This window comes from Pseudophryne corroboree, chromosome 11 (assembly GCF_028390025.1).
Source record: "Pseudophryne corroboree isolate aPseCor3 chromosome 11, aPseCor3.hap2, whole genome shotgun sequence".
Classification (NCBI taxonomy): domain Eukaryota; kingdom Metazoa; phylum Chordata; class Amphibia; order Anura; family Myobatrachidae; genus Pseudophryne; species Pseudophryne corroboree.
The window spans coordinates 133,248,871-133,271,209 of NC_086454.1; positions in this window are offsets into that span (position 1 = coordinate 133,248,871).

A 22,339-nucleotide genomic window follows, 5' to 3' on the forward strand; every position below is an offset into this window, starting at 1 on the left:
ATACATACACACATACATACACTGCCTCTCATACATACATACATACATACATACATACACTGCCTCTCTCATACATACATACATACATACATACATACACTGCCTCTCTCATACATACATACATACATACATACATACATATACACTGCCTCTCTCATACATACATACATACATACATACATACATAGCCTCTCTCATACATACAGACATACATACATACATACATACACTGCCTCTCTCATACATACACACATACATACACTGCCTCTCTAATACATACACTGCCTCTCATACATACATACATACACTGCCTCTCTCATACATACATACATACATACATACATACATTGCCTCTCTCATACATACATACATACATACATACATACATTGCCTCTCTCATACATACATACACTGCCTCTCTCATACATACATACATACATACATACATACATACATACACTGCCTCTCTCATACATACACACATACACTGCCTCTCTAATACATACACTGCCTCTCATACATACATACATAGCCTCTCTCATACATACATACATACATACATACATACATACATACATGCATAGCCTCCCTCATACATATATACATACACTGCATCTCTCATACATACACACATACATACACTGCCTCTCTAATACATACACTGCCTCTCATACATACATACATACATACATACATACACACACACACTGCCTCCCTCATACATATATACATACACTGCCTCTCTCATACATACATACATACATACATACATACATACACACACACATACATACACTGACTCTCTAATACATACACTGCCTCTCATACATACATACACTGCCTCATACATACATACATACATACATACATACATACATACACTGCCTCCCTCATACATATATACATACACTGCCTCTCTCATACATACACTGCCTCTCTAATACATACATACACTGCCTCCATACATAGACACAGGATTGATATCGGGTGACCGGAGGTTGGGAGACCACCGGTCACTATACTGAAGCCGGGATCCAGTCTGTCACATGTCCGCCGGGGAGGGGGGGCATCCATACACTGCCTCCATCCATACATATATAAACATGCACTGCCTCTATACATTCATACACAGCCTCCATACATACGTACATGCATACATATATACATCCAAACACTGCCTCCATACATACAAACACATATATACATCCATACTGCCTCCATACATATATACAGTACATCCATACACTGCCTCCATACATATATACAGTACATCCATACACTGCCTCCATACATACACACACACATATATACATCCATACACTGCCTCCATACATATATACAATACATCCATACACTGCCTCCATACACATATACATTCATACATACACACAAATATACAGCCATACACTACCTTCATACATCCATACACTACCTCCATACATACAATACAGCGATACACTGCCTCCATACGTACATACATATATACATTCATACACACACTGCCTACGTACGTACGTACGTACGTACGTACGTATATACATCCATACACTGCCTCCATACATACACACGTATATACAGCCATATACTACCTACATACATATATACAGTACATCCATACACTGCCTCCGTACGTACGTACGTACGTACATACATACATATATACAATACATCGGTACACTGTCTCCATACGTACATATATACATTCATACACTGCCTCCGTACGTACACAGCCTCCGTACATACATCCATACACTGCCTCCATATGTACATATATACATACATACACTGCCTTCATACATACATACATACATCCATCCACTGCCTCCATGCATACATACATATATACACTGTCTCCATACATCTATATACGCATATGTCTCCATAGATACTGTACATAAATCCAACCCCCCTCCCCCTTTCAGTGCACACTTTACCCACTACCACTTCCCCAGGGTCTGACTCTAGGCAGCCACTACTCCGGGTGCCCCACGATCACACCAAAGGGGTGGAATCTTACCGCTGGCCAGGATGCTGTGGAGGGGTTACTGCTCCCGCTGCTGCCACCATCTTCCGGCTCACGATGCCGCCCGGGTTAGCGCTTCTGCTAGCGCCTAGCGGGGAGATACTGCTGCTGCTGTTGCTGCCGGCGTTTCCATAGTGCACAGCAGCTGGTGAGGGCCGGGCGGCTGCTGCTGGCGGGGAGGCACTGTTCCTGGTGCTGCCGCCGGCTCAGAGTGCATAGTGCGCTGCAGATAGCGCGAGGTGGGCGGCTGCTTCTGTCGGGGGGCGGGCGCCTGATGCCGCACTTGTCTTCAATCCCCTCCACCCCTCCGGAACCCACCGAACTGTATTTTAAAAACAAACAAACGGTGCTGTGGGTTGCGGGGGAAAGTGGAGGCCGCTCACTCCTAGTTGTGCCTCTAAGTGCCGCCCTCCAGCGGCCGGCGCTCTAGGCAGCTGCCTAGTGGTAGCGCCGGCCCTGCTTGGGGCATATATCTAATTCTACAGGCTGAATTGTCCAACTTTCACTGATGTCACTGTGAATCATTATCTGCTCCAGAATGGGAGCACTCATCTAATATTCTCCCTATATATATTAATTTATCTGACATCTCAGCACAACACAATTGTGGACTGATCTATATAGATGCAAACACTTGTCTGAAAATGATTTCTCTGACGTCCTAGTGGATGCTGGGAACTCCGAAAGGACCATGGGGATTAGCGGCTCCGCAGGAGACTGGGCACAAAAGTAAAAGCTTTAGGACTAGCTGGTGTGCACTGGCTCCTCCCCCTATGACCCTTCTCCAAGCCTCAGTTAGATTTTTGTGCCCGAATGAGAAGGGTGCAATCTAGGTGGCTCTCCTGAGCTGCTTAGAGTAAAAGTTTAAATTAGGTTTTTTATTTTCAGTGAGTCCTGCTGGCAACAGGCTCACTGCATCGAGGGACTAAGGGGAGAAGAAGCGAACTCACCTGCGTGCAGAGTGGATTGGGCTTCTTAGGCTACTGGACATTAGCTCCAGAGGGACGATCACAGGCCCAGCCATGGATGGGTCCCAGAGCCGCGCCGCCGTCCCCCTTACAGAGCCAGAAGAGCAGAAGAGGTCCGGAAAATCGGCGGCAGAAGACGTCCTGTCTTCAATAAGGTAGCGCACAGCACCGCAGCTGTGCGCCATTGCTCTCAGCACACTTCACACTCCGGTCACTGAGGGTGCAGGGCGCTGGGGGGGGGGCGCCCTGAGACGCAATAAAAATACCTTAGATGGCAAAAAATACATCACATATAGCTCCTGGGCTATATGGATGCATTTAACCCCTGCCAGTTTTTCCTTAAAAAAGCGTGAGAAAGGCCGCCGAGAAGGGGGCGGAGCCTATCTCCTCAGCACACTGGCGCCATTTTCCCTCACAGCTCCGTTGGAGGGAAGCTCCCTGACTCTCCCCTGTAGTCCTGCACTACAGAAACAGGGTAAAACAAGAGAGGGGGGGCACTAATTTGGCAGATAAATCAATACAGCAGCTATATAAGGGAAAAACACTTATATAAGGTTATCCCTGTATATATATATATAGCGCTCTGGTGTGTGCTGGCAAACTCTCCCTCTGTCTCCCCAAAGGGTTAGTGGGGTCCTGTCCTCTATCAGAGCATTCCCTGTGTGTGTGCTGTGTGTCGGTACGTTGTGTCGACATGTATGAGGAGGAAAATGGTATGGAGGCGGAGCAATTGCCTGTAATAGTGATGTCACCCCCTAGGGAGTCGACACCTGACTGGATGGTCTTATGGAAGGAATTACGTGATAGCGTCAGCACTTTACAAAAGACTGTTGACGACATGAGACAGCCGGCAAATCAGTTATTACCTGTACAGGCGTCTCAAACACCGTCGGGGGCTCTAAAGCGCCCGTTACCTCAGATGGTCGACACAGACCCAGACACGGACACTGACTCCAGTGTCGACGGTAAGGAAACAAACGTATTTTCCAGTAGGGCCACACGTTACATGATCACGGCAATGAAGGAGGTTTTGAACATTTCTGATACTACAAGTACCACAAAAAAGGGTATTATGTGGGGTGTGAAAAAACTACCCGTAGTTTTTCCTGAATCAGATGAATTAAATGAGGTGTGTGATGAAGCGTGGGTTTCCCCCGATAAAAAACTGCTAATTTCTAAAAAATTATTTGCATTATACCCTTTCCCGCCAGAGGTTAGGGCGCGTTGGGAAACACCCCCTAGGGTAGATAAGGCGCTCACACGCTTATCAAAACAAGTGGCGTTACCGTCTCCTGATACGGCCGCCCTCAAGGAACCAGCTGATAGGAAGCTGGAAAATATCCTTAAAAGTATATACACACATACTGGTATTATACTGCGACCAGCAATCGCCTCAGCCTGGATGTGCAGTGCTGGGGTGGCTTGGTCGGATTCCCTGACTGAAAATATTGATACCCTGGACAGGGACAGTATATTATTGACTATAGAGCATTTAAAGGATGCATTTCTATATATGCGAGATGCACAGAGGGATATTTGCACTCTGGCATCAAGAGTAAGTGCGCTGTCCATTTCTGCCAGAAGAGGGTTATGGACGCGACAGTGGTCAGGTGATGCGGATTCCAAACGGCATATGGAAGTATTGCCGTATAAAGGGGAGGAGTTATTTGGGGTCGGTCTATCGGACCTGGTGGCAACGGCTAGGAAATCCACCTTTTTACCCCAGGTCACCTCTCAGCAGAAAAAGACACCGTCTTTTCAGGCTCAGTCCTTTCGTCCCCATAAGGGCAAGCGGGCAAAAGGCCACTCATATCTGCCCCGGGGCAGAGGAAGGGGAAAAAGACTGCAGCAGGCAGCCTCTTCCCAGGAACAGAAGCCCTCCCCCGCTTCTGCCAAGTCCTCAGCATGACGCTGGGGCCTTACAAGCGGACTCAGGCACGGTGGGGGCCCGTCTCAAGAATTTCAGCGCGCAGTGGGCTCACTCGCAAGTGGACCCCTGGATCCTGCAGGTAGTATCTCAGGGGTACAAATTGGAATTCGAGACGTCTCCCCCTCGCCGGTTCCTGAAGTCTGCTTTACCAACGTCTCCCTCCGACAGGGAGGCGGTATTGGAAGCCATTCACAAGCTGTATTCCCAGCAGGTGATAATCAAGGTACCCCTCCTACAACAGGGAAAGGGGTATTATTCCACGCTGTTTGTGGTACCGAAGCCGGACGGCTTGGTGAGACCTATTTTAAATCTGAAATCCTTGAACACTTACATACAAAGGTTCAAATTCAAGATGGAGTCACTCAGAGCAGTGATAGCGAACCTGGAAGAAGGGGACTATATGGTGTCTCTGGACATCAAGGATGCTTACCTCCATGTCCCAATTTGCCCTTCTCACCAAGGGTACCTCAGGTTTGTGGTACAGAACTGTCATCAGTTTCAGACGCTGCCGTTTGGATTGTCCACGGCACCCCGGGTCTTTACCAAGGTAATGGCCGAAATGATGATTCTTCTTCGAAGAAAAGGCGTCTTAATTATCCCTTACTTGGACGATCTCCTGATAAGGGCAAGGTCCAGGGAACAGTTAGAGGTCGGAGTAGCACTATCTCAAGTAGTACTACGACAGCACGGGTGGATTCTAAATATTCCAAAATCGCAGCTGATTCCGACGACACGTCTGCTGTTCCTAGGGATGATTCTGGACACAGACCAGAAAAAGGTGTTTCTCCCGGAGGAGAAAGCCAGGGAGTTATCCGAGCTAGTCAGGAACCTCCTAAAACCAGGCCAAGTGTCAGTGCATCAATGCACAAGGGTCCTGGGAAAAATGGTGGCTTCTTACGAAGCGATTCCATTCGGCAGATTCCACGCAAGAACTTTTCAGTGGGATCTGATGGACAAATGGTCCGGATCGCATCTTCAGATGCATCAGCGGATAACCCTGTCTCCAAGGACAAGGGTGTCTCTCCTGTGGTGGTTGCAGAGTGCTCATCTTCTAGAGGGCCGCAGATTCGGCATTCAGGGCTGGGTCCTGGTGACCACGGATGCCAGCCTGAGAGGCTGGGGAGCAGTCACACAGGGAAGAAATTTCCAGGGCTTGTGGTCAAGCATGGAAACGTCATTTCACATTAAATATCCTGGAACTAAGGGCCATTTACAATGCCCTAAGTCAAGCAAGGCCTCTGCTTCAGGGTCAGCCGGTGTTGATCCAGTCGGACAACATCACGGCAGTCGCCCACGTAAACAGACAGGGCGGCACAAGAAGCAGGAGGGCAATGACGGAAGTTGCAAGGATTCTTCGCTGGGCGGAAAATCATGTGATAGCACTGTCAGCAGTGTTCATTCCGGGAGTGGACAACTGGGAAGCAGACTTCCTCAGCAGACACGATCTTCACCTGGGGGAGTGGGGACTTCACCCAGAAGTCTTCCACATGATTGTGAACCGTTGGGAAAAACCAAATGTGGACATGATGGCGTCCCGCCTCAACAAAAAACTAGACAGATATTGCGCCAGGTCAAGGGACCCTCAGGCAATAGCTGTGGACGCTCTGGTAACACCGTGGGTGTACCAGTCAGTGTATGTGTTCCCTCCTCTGCCTTTCATACCCAAGGTACTGAGAATCATAAGAAGGAGAGGAGTAAGATCTATACTCGTGGCTCCGGATTGGCCAAGAAGGACTTGGTACCCGGAACTTCAAGAGATGCTCACGGAGGACCCGTGGCCTCTACCTCTAAGAAAGGACCTGCTCCAGCAGGGACCCTGTCTGTTCCAAGACTTACCGCGGCTGCGTTTGACGGCATGGCGGTTGAACGCCGGATCCTGAAGGAAAAAGGCATTCCGGATGAAGTCATCCCTACCCTGATCAAAGCCAGGAAGGATGTAACTGTGCAACATTATCACCGTATTTGGCGTAAATATGTTGCGTGGTGTGAGGCCAGGAAGGCCCCTACAGAGGAATTTCAACTGGGTCGTTTCCTGCATTTCCTGCAAACAGGACTGTCTATGGGCCTAAAATTAGGGTCCATTAAGGTTCAAATTTCGGCCCTGTCGATTTTCTTCCAGAAAGAACTAGCTTCAGTCCCTGAAGTTCAGACGTTTGTCAAGGGGGTACTGCATATACAGCCTCCTTTTGTGCCTCCAGTGGCACCTTGGGATCTCAATGTAGTTTTGGGGTTCCTAAAATCACATACGGACAGGGCAGAATTGAGGACTCGTCCTCAATTTCTCCCTAAGGTGGTTTCAGCGTTTCACTTAAACCAGCCTATTGTGGTACCTGCGGCTACTAGGGACTTGGAGGATTCCAAGTTGCTGGACGTAGTCAGGGCCCTGAAAATATATGTTTCCAGGACGGCTGGAGTCAGAAAATCTGACTCGCTGTTTATCCTGTATGCACCCAACAAGCTGGGTGCTCCTGCTTCTAAGCAGACTATTGCTCGTTGGATTTGTAGTACAATTCAGCTTGCACATTCTGTGGCAGGCCTGCCACAGCCAAAATCTGTAAAAGCCCATTCCACAAGGAAAGTGGGCTCATCTTGGGCGGCTGCCCGAGGGGTCTCGGCTTTACAACTTTGCCGAGCAGCTACTTGGTCAGGGGCAAACACGTTTGCTAAATTCTACAAATTTGATACCCTGGCTGAGGAGGACCTGGAGTTCTCTCATTCGGTGCTGCAGAGTCATCCGCACTCTCCCGTTTGGGAGCTTTGGTATAATCCCCATGGTCCTTTCGGAGTTCCCAGCATCCACTAGGACGTCAGAGAAAATAAGAATTTACTTACCGATAATTCTATTTCTCATAGTCCGTAGTGGATGCTGGGCGCCCATCCCAAGTGCGGTTTGTCTGCAATACTTGTACATAGTTACAAAAATCGGGTTATTATTGTTGTGAGCCATCTTTTCAGAGGCTCCTCTGTTATCATGCTGTTAACTGGGTTCAGATCACAGGTTGTACGGTGTGATTGGTGTGGCTGGTATGAGTCTTACCCGGGATTCAAAATCCTTCCTTATTGTGTACGCTCGTCCGGGCACAGTATCCTAACTGAGGCTTGGAGGAGGGTCATAGGGGGAGGAGCCAGTGCACACCAGCTAGTCCTAAAGCTTTTACTTTTGTGCCCAGTCTCGTGCGGAGCCGCTAATCCCCATGGTCCTTTCGGAGTGCCCAGCATCCACTACGGACTATGAGAAATAGAATTATCGGTAAGTAAATTCTTATTTCTCTATCGTCCTAGTGGATGCTGGGGTTCCTGAAAGGACCATGGGGAATAGCGGCTCCGCAGGAGACAGGGCACAAAAGTAAAGCTTTCCGATCAGGTGGTGTGCACTGGCTCCTCCCCCTATGACCCTCCTCCAAGCCAGTTAGATTTTTGTGCCCGGCCGAGAAGGGTGCAATCTAGGTGGCTCTCCTAAAGAGCTGCTTAGAGAAAGTTTAGCTTAGGTTTTTTATTTTACAGTGAGTCCTGCTGGCAACAGGATCACTGCAACGAGGGACTTAGGGGAGAAGAAGTGAACTCACCTGCGTGCAGGATGGATTGGCTTCTTGGCTACTGGACATCAGCTCCAGAGGGACGATCACAGGTACAGCCTGGATGGTCACCGGAGCCTCGCCGCCGGCCCCCTTGCAGATGCTGAAACATGAAGAGGTCCAGAATCGGCGGCAGAAGACTCCTCAGTCTTCTAAAGGTAGCGCACAGCACTGCAGCTGTGCGCCATTTTCCTCTCAGCACACTTCACACGGCAGTCACTGAGGGTGCAGGGCGCTGGGAGGGGAGCGCCCTGGGAGGCAAATGAAAACCGATTTGGCTAAAAAATACCTCACATATAGCCTCCGGGGCTATATGGAGATATTTAACCCCTGCCAGAATACACTAAAGAGCGGGAGACGAGCCCGCCGGAAAAGGGGCGGGGCCTATCTCCTCAGCACACAGCGCCATTTTCCTTACACAGCTCCGCTGGTCAGGACGGCTCCCAGGTCTCTCCCCTGCACTGCACTACAGAAACAGGGTAAAACAAGAGAGGGGGGGCAAAATAGTGGCAAAAATTATATTATAAAAGCAGCTATACAGGGAGCACTTATTATAAGGCTATCCCTGTCATATATAGCGCTTTTGGTGTGTGCTGGCAAACTCTCCCTCTGTCTCCCCAAAGGGCTAGTGGGGTCCTGTCTTCGTTAAGAGCATTCCCTGTGTGTCTGCTGTGTGTCGGTACGTGTGTGTCGACATGTATGAGGACGATATTGGTGTGGAGGCGGAGCAATTGCCAAATATGGGGATGTCACCTCCTAGGGGGTCGACACCAGAATGGATGCCTTTATTTATGGAATTACGGGATAGTGTCAACACGCTAAAGCAGTCGTTTGTCGACATGAGACAGCCGGACAATCAGTTAGTGCCTGTCCAGGCGCCTCAAACACCGTCAGGGGCTGTAAAACGCCCTTTGCCTCAGTCGGTCGACACAGACCCAGACACAGGCACTGATTCCAGTGGCGACGGTGACGAATCAACCGTATTTTCCAGTAGGGCCACACGTTATATGATTTTGGCAATGAAGGAGGCGTTACATTTAGCTGATACTACTGGTACCACTAAACAGGGTATTATGTGGGGTGTGAAAAAACTACCTATAGTTTTTCCTGAATCAGAAGAACTAAATGATGTATGTGATGAAGCGTGGGTTGCCCCCGATAAAAAGATGCTAATTTCAAAGAAGTTATTAGCTTTATACCCTTTCCCGTCAGAGGTTAGGGCGCGCTGGGAAACACCTCCTAGGGTGGATAAGGCGCTCACACGCTTATCTAAACAAGTGGCGTTACCCTCTCCTGAGACGGCCGCACTTAAAGATCCAACAGATAGGAGGATGGAAAATATCCAAAAAAGTATATACACACATACAGGTGTTATACTACGACCAGCTATAGCGTCAGCCTGGATGTGCAGTGCTGGAGTAGTTTGGTCAGAGTCCCTGATTGAAAATATTGATACCCTGGATAGGGACAATGTTTTACTGTCTTTAGAGCAAATAAAGGATGCATTTCTTTATATGCGTGATGCACAGAGGGATATCTGCACACTGGCATCACGGGTAAGTGCTATGTCCATTTCGGCCAGAAGAAGTTTATGGACGCGACAGTGGTCAGGCGATGCGGACTCAAAACGGCATATGGAAGTTTTGCCGTATAAAGGGGAGGAGTTATTTGGAGTCGGTCTATCAGATTTGGTGGCCACGGCTACAGCCGGGAAATCCACCTTTTTACCTCAAGCTACTCCCCAACAGAAAAAGACACCGACTTTTCAACCGCAGTCCTTTCGTTCCTTTAAAAACAAGAGAGCAAAGGGATATTCATATCTGCCACGAGGCAGAGGAAGGGGGAAGAGACACCAACAGGCAGCTCCTTCCCAGGAACAGAAGCCCTCCCCCGCTTCTACAAAAGCCTCAGCATGACGCTGGGGCTTCTCAAGCGGACTCGGGGGCGGTGGGCGTCGTCTCAAGCATTTCAGCGCGCAGTGGGCTCACTCGCAGGTAGATCCCTGGATCCTGCAGATAATATCTCAGGGGTACAGGTTGGAACTAGAGACAGATCCGCCTCGCCGTTTCCTGAAGTCTGCTTTACCAACGTCCCCCTCCGAAAGGGAGACGGTTTTGGAAGCCATTCACAAGCTGTACTCTCAGCAGGTGATAGTCAAGGTACCTCTTCTACAACAGGGAAAGGGGTATTATTCCACTCTATTGTGGTACCGAAGCCGGACGGCTCGGTAAGACCTATTCTAAATCTGAAGTCCTTGAACCTGTACATAAAGAAGTTCAAGTTCAAAATGGAGTCACTCAGAGCAGTGATAGCGAACCTGGAAGAAGGGGACTTTATGGTGTCCTTGGACATCAAGGATGCGTACCTCCACGTTCCAATTTACCCCTCACACCAGGGGTACCTCAGGTTCGTTGTACAAAACTGTCACTATCAGTTTCAGACGCTGCCGTTCGGATTGTCCACGGCACCTCGGGTCTTTACAAAGGTAATGGCCGAGATGATGATTCTTCTTCGAAGAAAAGGCGTATTAATTATCCCATACTTGGACGATCTCCTAATAAGGGCAAGGTCCAGAGAACAGCTAGAGAGGGGATTAGCACTGTCTCAAGAAGTGCTAAAACAACACGGCTGGATTCTGAATGTTCCAAAATCCCAGTTAATGCCGACAACTCGTCTGCTGTTCCTAGGGATGATTCTGGACACGGTTCAGAAAAAGGTTTTTCTCCCGGAGGAAAAAGCCAAGGAGTTGTCCGAGCTTGTCAGGAACCTCCTAAAACCAGGAAAGGTGTCTGTACATCAATGCACAAGAGTCCTGGGAAAAATGGTGGCTTCTTACGAAGCAATTCCATTCGGCAGATTCCATGCACGAATTTTCCAGAGGGATCTGTTAGACAAATGGTCAGGGTCGCATCTTCAGATGCACCAGCGGATAACCCTGTCTCCAAGGACAAGGGTATCTCTTCTGTGGTGGTTGCAGAGTGCTCATCTATTGGAGGGCCGCAGATTCGGCATACAGGATTGGATCCTGGTGACCACGGACGCCAGCCTGAGAGGCTGGGGAGCAGTCACACAAGGAAGAAACTTCCAGGGAGTGTGGACGAGCCTGGAAACGTCTCTTCACATAAACATTCTGGAACTAAGAGCAATCTACAATGCTCTAAGCCAGGCAGAACCTCTGCTTCAAGGAAAACCGGTGTTGATCCAGTCGGACAACATCACGGCAGTCGCCCATGTGAACAGACAGGGCGGCACAAGAAGCAGGAGTGCAATGGCAGAAGCTGCAAGGATTCTTCGCTGGGCAGAGAATCATGTGATAGCACTGTCAGCAGTGTTCATCCCGGGAGTGGACAACTGGGAAGCAGACTTCCTCAGCAGACACGACCTTCACCCGGGAGAGTGGGGACTTCATCCGGAAGTCTTCCACATGCTGGTAACCCGTTGGGAAAGACCAATGGTGGACATGATGGCGTCTCGCCTCAACAAAAAACTGGACAGGTATTGCGCCAGGTCAAGAGATCCGCAGGCAATAGCTGTGGACGCGCTGGTAACGCCTTGGGTGTACCAGTCGGTGTATGTGTTTCCTCCTCTGCCTCTCATACCAAAAGTATTGAGAATTATACGGCAAAGAGGCGTAAGAACGATACTAGTGGTTCCGGATTGGCCAAGAAGGACTTGGTACCCGGAACTTCAAGAGATGATCACGGAAGATCCGTGGCCTCTACCTCTAAGGAGGGACTTGCTTCAGCAGGGTCCCTGTCTGTTTCAAGACTTACCGCGGCTGCGTTTGACGGCATGGCGGTTGAACGCCGGATCCTAAAGGAAAAAGGCATGCCGGAAGAAGTCATTCCTACTTTGATTAAAGCAAGGAAGGAAGTAACCGTGCAACACTATCACCGCATTTGGCGAAGATATGTTGCGTGGTGCGAGGATCGGAGTGCTCCGACGGAGGAATTTCAACTGGGTCGATTCCTACATTTCCTGCAATCAGGATTGTCTATGGGTCTCAAATTGGGATCTATTAAGGTTCAAATTTCGGCCCTGTCGATTTTCTTTCAAAAAGAATTGGCTTCAGTTCCTGAAGTCCAGACTTTTGTTAAGGGAGTGCTGCATATACAGCCTCCTGTGGTGCCTCCAGTGGCACCGTGGGATCTCAATGTGGTTTTGGAATTTCTAAAATCTCATTGGTTTGAACCACTAAAAAAGGTGGATTTAAAATATCTCACATGGAAAGTGACCATGTTACTAGCCCTGGCTTCGGCCAGGAGAGTGTCAGAACTGGCAGCTTTATCTTACAAAAGCCCATATCTGATTTTCCATTCGGACAGGGCAGAACTGCGGACTCGTCCGCATTTTCTCCCTAAGGTGGTGTCAGCATTTCATCTGAACCAGCCTATTGTAGTGCCTGCGGCTACAAGTGACTTGGAGGACTCCAAGTTACTGGACGTTGTCAGAGCATTAAAAATATATATTGCAAGGACAGCTGGAGTCAGAAAATCTGACTCGTTGTTTATATTGTATGCACCCAACAAGATGGGTGCTCCTGCGTCTAAGCAGACGATTGCTCGTTGGATCTGTAGCACAATCCAACTTGCACATTCTGTGGCAGGCCTGCCACAGCCTAAATCTGTAAAGGCCCACTCCACAAGGAAGGTGGGCTCATCTTGGGCGGCTGCCCGAGGGGTCTCGGCATTACAACTTTGCCGAGCAGCTACGTGGTCAGGGGAGAACACGTTTGTAAAATTTTACAAATTTGATACTCTGGCTAAGGAGGACCTGGAGTTCTCTCATTCGGTGCTGCAGAGTCATCCGCACTCTCCCGCCCGTTTGGGAGCTTTGGTATAATCCCCATGGTCCTTTCAGGAACCCCAGCATCCACTAGGACGATAGAGAAAATAAGAATTTACTTACCGATAATTCTATTTCTCGGAGTCCGTAGTGGATGCTGGGCGCCCATCCCAAGTGCGGATTATCTGCAATAATTGTACATAGTTATTGTTAACTAATTCGGGTTATTGTTAAGAAGCCATCTTTCAGAGGCTCCTCTGTTATCATACTGTTAACTGGTTTTGATCACAAGTTGTACGGTGTGATTGGTGTGGCTGGTATGAGTCTTACCCGGGATTCAAAATTCCTCCCTTATTGTGTACGCTCGTCCGGGCACAGTACCTAACTGGCTTGGAGGAGGGTCATAGGGGGAGGAGCCAGTGCACACCACCTGATCGGAAAGCTTTACTTTTGTGCCCTGTCTCCTGCGGAGCCGCTATTCCCCATGGTCCTTTCAGGAACCCCAGCATCCACTACGGACTCCGAGAAATAGAATTATCGGTAAGTAAATTCTTATTTTTTATTTACTCATCAAAAAATCCCAAGAATCAAGAACAAAAACAAAAATGAACGATATTATTGAAATATTTAATTAACTTACTTATCTATCATGTATAAATACTAATCTATTTGTGCTTAGCACACTTAGTGGACAAGAGACTTAATGTGCATATGTTCAAATACCAGGGCTCCTTTGGGGGTACACATTGTTATATAGACCAGACACACTGGTTGGAATATATGTTATCTTTGAGCCTGAGGTCTCTCAGCATGGATAGGCACTCGTGGAATCTGGTCTGGGCATATGATTTAGCCTGCTTCACTGAGAGTGATTGAGACTCCCTGGGATGATGACGTAGGGAGGCTCGGTGAGGGCCGGTCACGTGACCTACACGTCGATGGACGGGCTGTCGTCGCGTCACTGGATACGTTGTTAGGATAAGGAATCTCTATTGGCGGATTGCGGCAACCGCCGGTATTTAGGGGTGAACCTGGAGGCAATCTGGTTCTGCCTCTGATGAAGCGAACAGCGAAGCGTGCGTCAGGCTAGCTGCGCACTTTAGATAGTCACCGGACAATGTTAGATTAGGAAGGATTATAACCGAGTGAAGAGTGCTTTATCCCATGCAAGCTGCGGGGATATGAACAGGAAACAGTTTAACTAGAAACTAATGTTAGACTCTATTGTGTATATTGAAAAACACTGTGTATAGCGAATGATATGTGTAAAGTTTTCTTTAAAGACGCAGTACTCAGTTCTGATATGAACAACATCGGACACCCGATGTACAAATATATATATTGAAAAGTGCCAAATAAAGGACTGAATACACATTAGGATATCAGTGACATGGTTCACATTTATAATGATCTCCCAACTGCTATATAATTATTAAGCTTGCTAAATCCTTTTCATAATTATCGCAATAAATGTTTAAAACTGTGTAATTTTGGGTGCTTGATACATCAAGGTATCAGAATGTATTTATAAAGGCTTAATCTATTATTGCACTTCTCTGGGACATCCAAATAGAGGAATGAACAGTGCACAGATTATAAAATCAGTATATATATATAGATGAGGACAAAGTGAGCCTGCATTATCTCCTGCTCCAATAGAGAGAGACCAAACCCTGAATGATCTCATATGGATTATTCAATAATATAAATAGTATAGCCATACAGCGATTCTGAGAGATAAAGTGTTAATAAATAATCAGTAGTCCCTTGTCACAATATTAATTTCTTATCAGCAGCGACTTTAGCTGTAAAGAAGTCCTTTATTTTGTCACAATAAAACCAAGATAAGATTATCACGTATTAACAGCCAAAAGATATAAGGCTGCCAGAGTTCAATCTGTGAATTGACATCTGCTGTTTCTCTCTTATGTGATACAATTGTTTAATTATGTTCATGGTTTTCTTATAGTGGATGTAACATTATTTCAGGAGTTCAGGAGGGCACTCAGATGCTTCTGAGATATATTTGAAGCTTAGCCAGAGTTCTGTTACTATCCCTGTGATACAATTAAAACACAGTATACAACATTGGGAGATCATTTTATTAAGTTTATCTATTACTAGTCACAGCAAATCATTAGAGTATTACCATCATTATATTAGAGCACACACCATGAAAACTGGAGTCCTGTTTCCCTAACGGTCTCATATCATGAATCCTGGGAGGGATTAGAAAATCTGAGACATTTATTTAAGGAGTTCCTTCACAGCTAGCAGAAATATAGCTATATAGGAAATATATACTCCTGAAACCTTATGAACAATTTAGGAGTCATATGGGTGACATCTAGTGCGCAGCTCTTTTAATTTTAACCACGATTTCTTTCTTATTTACACTACTTCATTTTTCCTTTTAATATTATTCGCTGGTTTTACTATATATTACAATAAAAGTTATATTTTAATAAAAGACTGTGTGCACCACTTAAGGGCATTTCGAACCCTTTCCCTTTCTCTCTTTTGCAGATTTATTTTGCCTGTGGTAGCACCCCCTAAATGGTTATGAATAACACAGACGTGTTTTGGATAATATAAATAGGGGTCATTCTCATAATAGTCATTAACCTGTGCGACCAGTACTACAGTCACCAGTTTGAATACACCCCACCCAAATCTAACTCTCTCTGCACATGTTATATCTGCCCCTCCTGCAGTGCACATGGTTTTGCCCAACTGCTAACAAATTTGCTGCTGAGATTAACTCAGAATTAGGCCCTTTGTTATCAGTCTGTTGCTTCCATGAGCTTCTACCTGCAATACGCTGACTAAAACAGAGAAACATATGAGGAATTTGAAGGCAGATAAGAACCCATTGGCCCATCTACTCTGCCTGACTACATTCCATATCTCTCCATACTACCCCATCATGGGTCAATATTTACTAAGAATTCGAGTTTGTCCGATTTGTGTTTTTTTTTTTTTTCTAAGTGCCAATCCGGGAATTCACTAAGCACCAATCTCGGCAGTGTTTGGACTATTCGTAATGGTTTGATTTGCAAAGTTCCGAAATACGAATGAATAGACCATCGGTCAAACGCGGCTGTTATTTCATACAATACGGGCATTCACTATTCATTCGTATTTGGGTGTTAGTCTCTGAGTGCTCAAGTGCGGGTCTGTTTTTTTTCCCCATTCGTTAAAAAAAGCAGCAAAAAAATAGACCTGCTTTTTCCAGTCGAGTTTGGATAACCATGCACGGATCAGTGAGATCTGTGCATGGTTATCTATGGGAAAGGGTCTGTTTAGTGTAAAAACTGGGAAAAAAAATGCGTGGGGTCCCCCCTCCTGAGCATAACCAGCCTCGGGATCTTTGAGCCGGTCCTGGTTGCCAAAATACGGGGAAAAAATTACAGGGGATCCCCCGTATTTTAACAACCAGCACCGGGCTCTGGTCCTGGTGCAAAAATACGGGGGACAAAAAGAGTAGGGGTCCCCCGTATTTTTTGAACCAGCACCGGGCTCCACTAGCTGGACAGATAATGCCACAGCCGGGGGTCACTTTTATACAGCGCCCTGCGGCCGTGGCATTAAATAACCAACTAGTCACCCCTGGCCGGGGTACCCTGGAGGAGTGGGGACCCCTTCAATCAAGGGGTCCCCCCCCAGCCACCCAAGGGCCAGGGGTGAAGCCCGAGGCTGTCCCCCCATCCAAGGGCTGCGGATGGGGGGCTGATAGCCTTGTTGAAAATGTAAGAATATTGTTTTTTGCAGAAGAACTACAAGTCCCAGCAAGCCTCCCCCGCAAGCCGGTACTTGGAGAACCACAAGTACCAGCATACAGGGGGGAAACGGGCCCGCTGGTACCTGTAGTTCTACTGTAAAAAAAATACCCCAAGAAAAACAGGACACAGACACCGTGAAAGTATAACTTTATTACATACATTCCGACACACATACCTATGTTGACACGCCGACTCTGGGCTTGTCTCCAATGTCGATGTCCGGGGTACCTGAAAATAAAATTATACTCACCTGATCCAGTGTCCGGTTCTTTTATTATAATCCACGTACTTGGCAAAAAAAAAAAACGCATACACGAACCAGACGGACTGAAAGGGGTCCCATGTTTACACATGGGACCCCTTTCCCCGAATGCAGAGACCCCCCGTGACTCCTGTCACAGAAAGGTCCCTTCAGCCAATCAGGAAGCGCCACTTCGTGGCACTCTCCTGATTGGCTTTGAGCGTCGGAGCTGGCAGACAGCGCATCGCACAGCTCCCTCCATTAGTTTCAATGATGGGAACTTTGCAGTCAGCGGTGAGGTCACCCGCGGTCAGGTGACCTCACCGCTGACCGCAAAGTTCCCACTGTCATTTTTCCCCCCGTATTTTGGCAACCAGGTCCGGCTCAAAGAGCCCGAGGCTGGTTATGCTTAGGAGGGGGACCCCACGCAATTTTTTTCTGATTTTTAACGACTTTAAACACCTTTTTAAGGTACACAATGAAGCCCTGCACAGATCTCACAGATCCGGCTGGGATTCCTTGTGTTTTGTCAGGCAGTGTTTTACTCATCACTCCCGTAAAACACTGCCTAACATTACGAATCACATCGACATCGGAAAATCCGAATTGGGAAAAGTCGTCAGCTTAGTAAATGATCGTATCTGGATTCAAAAAGTTGCAGTAAAATGCACCCGATACCATTCAAGTTCAAACACCCTTCAAATCTGCAAAAACACGAATCTTTGTAAATATACCCCATGGTCTCTTTCCCCCCTGCTTCAATCCCTCTCCCTTTCTGGATGCTTCCTTGTATTCTGATGGGTATATTTTGTCTCTGTAATTCCCCACTGTATATTGCACTACTGCCTCACTGGTACTTTCATGGGCAGGATGAACTCAAGATGGCTACCTCATCTGGTACTCTCGTATGTAGAATGAAAAATGCATGGTTTTGATGATTTTTTAAGAATGTATCTTCAGTATTCTGCATCACCTCTTCCAGGCATTAGATATGGCCACCTCACCTGGTACTTTTGTGGATTAGGAAGAATAATCCTTGGAATTTATGCACTAAAATGGCTGCCTCACATAATTTGTATTATGTTCATGATTTCTGTAAAGAACCTTGAGTCCTTTTAAAGAAAAGTGCTATGTAAATAAGATTGTTATTATTATTATATAAGCATATAGTCAGCGGCTCACTGGGTTCCCAGGCAGCCGATGTGGTCGAAAAAGATCCTGCCGAAAAGAGGCATGTCCTCGCGGACCAACCTGTTTTGTCACTGCGGGGGCATGGCCAGTATTCCTGGAGATGCTGGGCTGCCCCAGGAGAAGTGTGGCGGCACTGCCAGCCCCTACACTGTAACAGGAGCCGAGTGTTGCATGTGATGTTACAGTGCAGCACCCAACTCCTGTCACTGAGGAAGAGCCAGCATTTTGGTGTAACCCCTCGGTGGATGACACCTGGGTGCGTCTCGCACCCCCTTGGTGACGCCACGCCATATACTCATGTAGCTAAGTTTACGTACATCTCGGACTGGCCCCTACATTTGAAACACTTTACCAAGAGGAATATGGAGGAAGAGCTATATAATTCTTACTATCCTATTCTTTTTCACTTGTCAAACTTCATTTTTAAACCTTAAAAAATGAATACAAGGTTTTTATTTTTTTACCATAAAATATGTACACTAAATATGACATTAAGGGGCCAATCGGATCACCCGCGACTTCATCACAGTGTAAGTGCAGCTGTATGCTGCATGTCAAGAACCTGACTTAAGTTGCCTATGTTGTAGTTACCAGCCCTGTGTCCTACCTGGGTGGTATTCAGTATGCCAGCTGTTGGGATCCCAGCGTTCAGTATACCAGCGCCGGAATCCTGACACCCGGCATACTGACAACTATTCTCCCTCTTGGGGGTCCACGACCCCCCTGGAGGGAGAATAAATAGCGTAGCATGCTACCGTGCCCGCAGCATGGCGAGCGCAGCGAGCTCGCAAGGGGCTCATTTTCGCTCACTCAGCTGCCAACATGCTGGCGGACGGGATCCCGGCCGCGGGCATAACATACTACACCCGTCCTACCTCAGCATTCTGTCATACAGGCCAGGATTTCCTGCAGTATCCCAGAGTTTACTCAGCCTTGCTTTATTCTCTGGGGTAAATTTACTAAAATGTGAGTTCTATTTAAGATGGGATATTGCCCATAGCAACCAATCAGATTTTACTTCTATTTTATCTAGAACCATCTAGAAGATAATACCTGGAATCTGATTGGTTGCTATGGGCAACATCCCATCTTAAATAGAACTCCCATCTTAGTAAATTTATCCCCCTGACTCCAGTATCTGCAGTGCATACTAGTTTTTAAGCTGCGGCACATTCCCAGGCTGATTGCATAGGTGCACAGACTTCAGTTTGCAGCAGTGTTCTCAGACCAGCTGGTAACTATTTGTGTGCCTGAGGTTTGTTCAAGCTCCTGAAGAAATAACAAGTGGAAGGGAGATCAAAGGCGCTGCTATACAAGTGACAAATATAATAAACAAAATTTGTATAATATACTTGCAAAACCTTGTGGTCCTTCGTTAATCTTTTTTTCATATAAATCCAGTAATTACCAGATGTTTACATGCAAAGAACAAAAATAAACAACAAATGTGTAGTAATATCTACAATAAGTTCAATTTTTTGTGTGTTCTCCGATGAAGCAGAGCCCTGTGATGTGGAAGTTTTTCTTGATAGGAGATAAGGATAGTTTCTCACCACCACTTCACAAACATAGGTACACGTACCAAAACTCACTTAGAGTTAAATATCACCATACGCATAAAGGTTTCTTTTATACTTCTACTTAAGACACGTGAAACAAGATCCGTTCAACGAAAACGTACCACACTCACGTTTTCAGCAGATGGTATCCCACACGTAGCGGTTTCTTTGAATAGATGAATAACTCTTCTCTTCCATAAAGAATTAGTTTATTGGTGCGTGATAACAAATTTTAAAAATAATTCATAAAAACAAATCTCCTTAAATAATTACCAAAAAAATCAGGATAGAGCAAAATGTGTGTCAGAATGGAAAATGACAATCACAAGTGAATTCCGGACTTACACTTGCGAACACAAATGCTGCATATTACCTTGATTTGGTATCGATATAGGAGAATTAAAAAGCACTGTCTGATATCACCAACGCCGTTTCGACACAAGGTCTTTTTCAAGGTGGATGCTCAGACAGTGACTGACAAACATATTTATACCAGTGAACAGGAAATGGAAATGCATCATGGGTAACTTGAATAAAAATGTATAGTTGCGATGTTTTATTGTACTTTCCTCTGCTTGTTACAACTACATTAAATAATGATGCTCACCCAACTAATGAATTTCATTTTCATATCTATTTTATATACTTAGGAGCGCATCGTGGTCGCGGCCAGCCGCACTTCCGCGTTCCACGATGCGTTCCATAGTCCGGAAATGGGCTGCGATCACGTGACCGCTGCTTCCTTTCTCACAAGGAGCAGAGTGGCCGATCAACGTGATCGCGCCCTGTTAGCTTCATGCGCCTCAGGATGCGTTCCAGCACCCGGAAATCAGCCGCGGGCACGTGACAGACATCCTCCCCTTTCACGGGGAATGATGCTTACCGTGTCCCGGTTGCCAGGCAACAACAGAAACAGAAAGGGGGATATAATGATGGATCTCGCATTGCGTTCCAGTAACCGGAAATAGATAGTGAACACTGCTCCTTCTTACCCTTTCACAGCAAATAAATATACATATATGTCTAAATCACTTTCATTCAATATAATACAATTGTGAGCCTTGCTCTAAGACTGCCGATTATAAAAATAATATTAATTTAAAATAATGCTGTTAAAAATACTATGATAAATAGACACGGCAAGATTACATGCACCTCTAATTGATATACAGTATAATTAAAATGGAGATATATTCTACAGATGTAAACATACAACCTATCAGTGAACATACTTTATGAGCAGTTTAAGAAGATGATGGTGACAGGACAGATTAATTACATAAACCATTTAAGCTCGAAGTCTGAATTCAAGCCGCAAGGGACAAGTGTATTTAATTTAAAAATCCACTGCATCTCAGCCTTTGCGAGGTTAGTCTCTAAGTCCCTGTCCCTCCAATTAGATTTAATTTGCTGAATTCCCATAAATGATAATATTTTTGATGTTGCACAGTTATGTTTTTTAGCAAAATGGTCAGAGAGGGAGTGGGTCTGCAATCCCTTTTTTACATTACGTATATGCTCAGCGATCCTTGTTTTTAATGCTCTCCCTGTCCTGCCTACATACAACAAACCACAATCGCATTTTATTAAATAAATGACATTAATTGTGTGGCACGTAATGAAATTATTTATCTCGTAATTTACGTTATTGACTGAAAAACTGGTTATTTTTGATTTTTCTGAAGATATCGTTCTACATGCGATGCATGTGCCGCACCTATGAAAGCCTTTAGTGCGTATGGGATTGGAAGAGGTGAATGGTAATGCACTTCTTACCAATGCACTCTTTAGGTTATTTCCTCTTCTATAAATAAATCTCGGTTGGGTAGGGATAATGTCTTTCAACACTGGATCCCTTAAAAGCAGATGCCAGTGCTGGCGAATTATATACTCCTGTTTTTTATAGTTCGCCCCAAAACCGGATATAAAGGCCCATTCCGCATGGTTATTGGTGGATTTATTTTTTTCTTTTTTCAAGATTTCTTTCCTGTCAAGCCTTTCTACTTCTTCTTCCGCCTTCAAAAGCAGCTTTGGATCATAGCCCTTTTTCAAAAATTTATTTTTCATTTCTTTCTTCTGATTAATGTAGTGCTGGGGTTCGCTGCAATTCCTTTTTAACCTCAGGAATTGTCCTTTTGGGATTCCTCTAATCCATTGAGGATGATGTTGACTTGAAAATGGTAGGAGGCTATTTGAGTCCGTTGGTTTCGTGTAACCCTTTGTATGTATGGCGTCATCCTTAATATAGATGGTCAAGTCTAGGAAATTGATTTTCTCTTGACTTA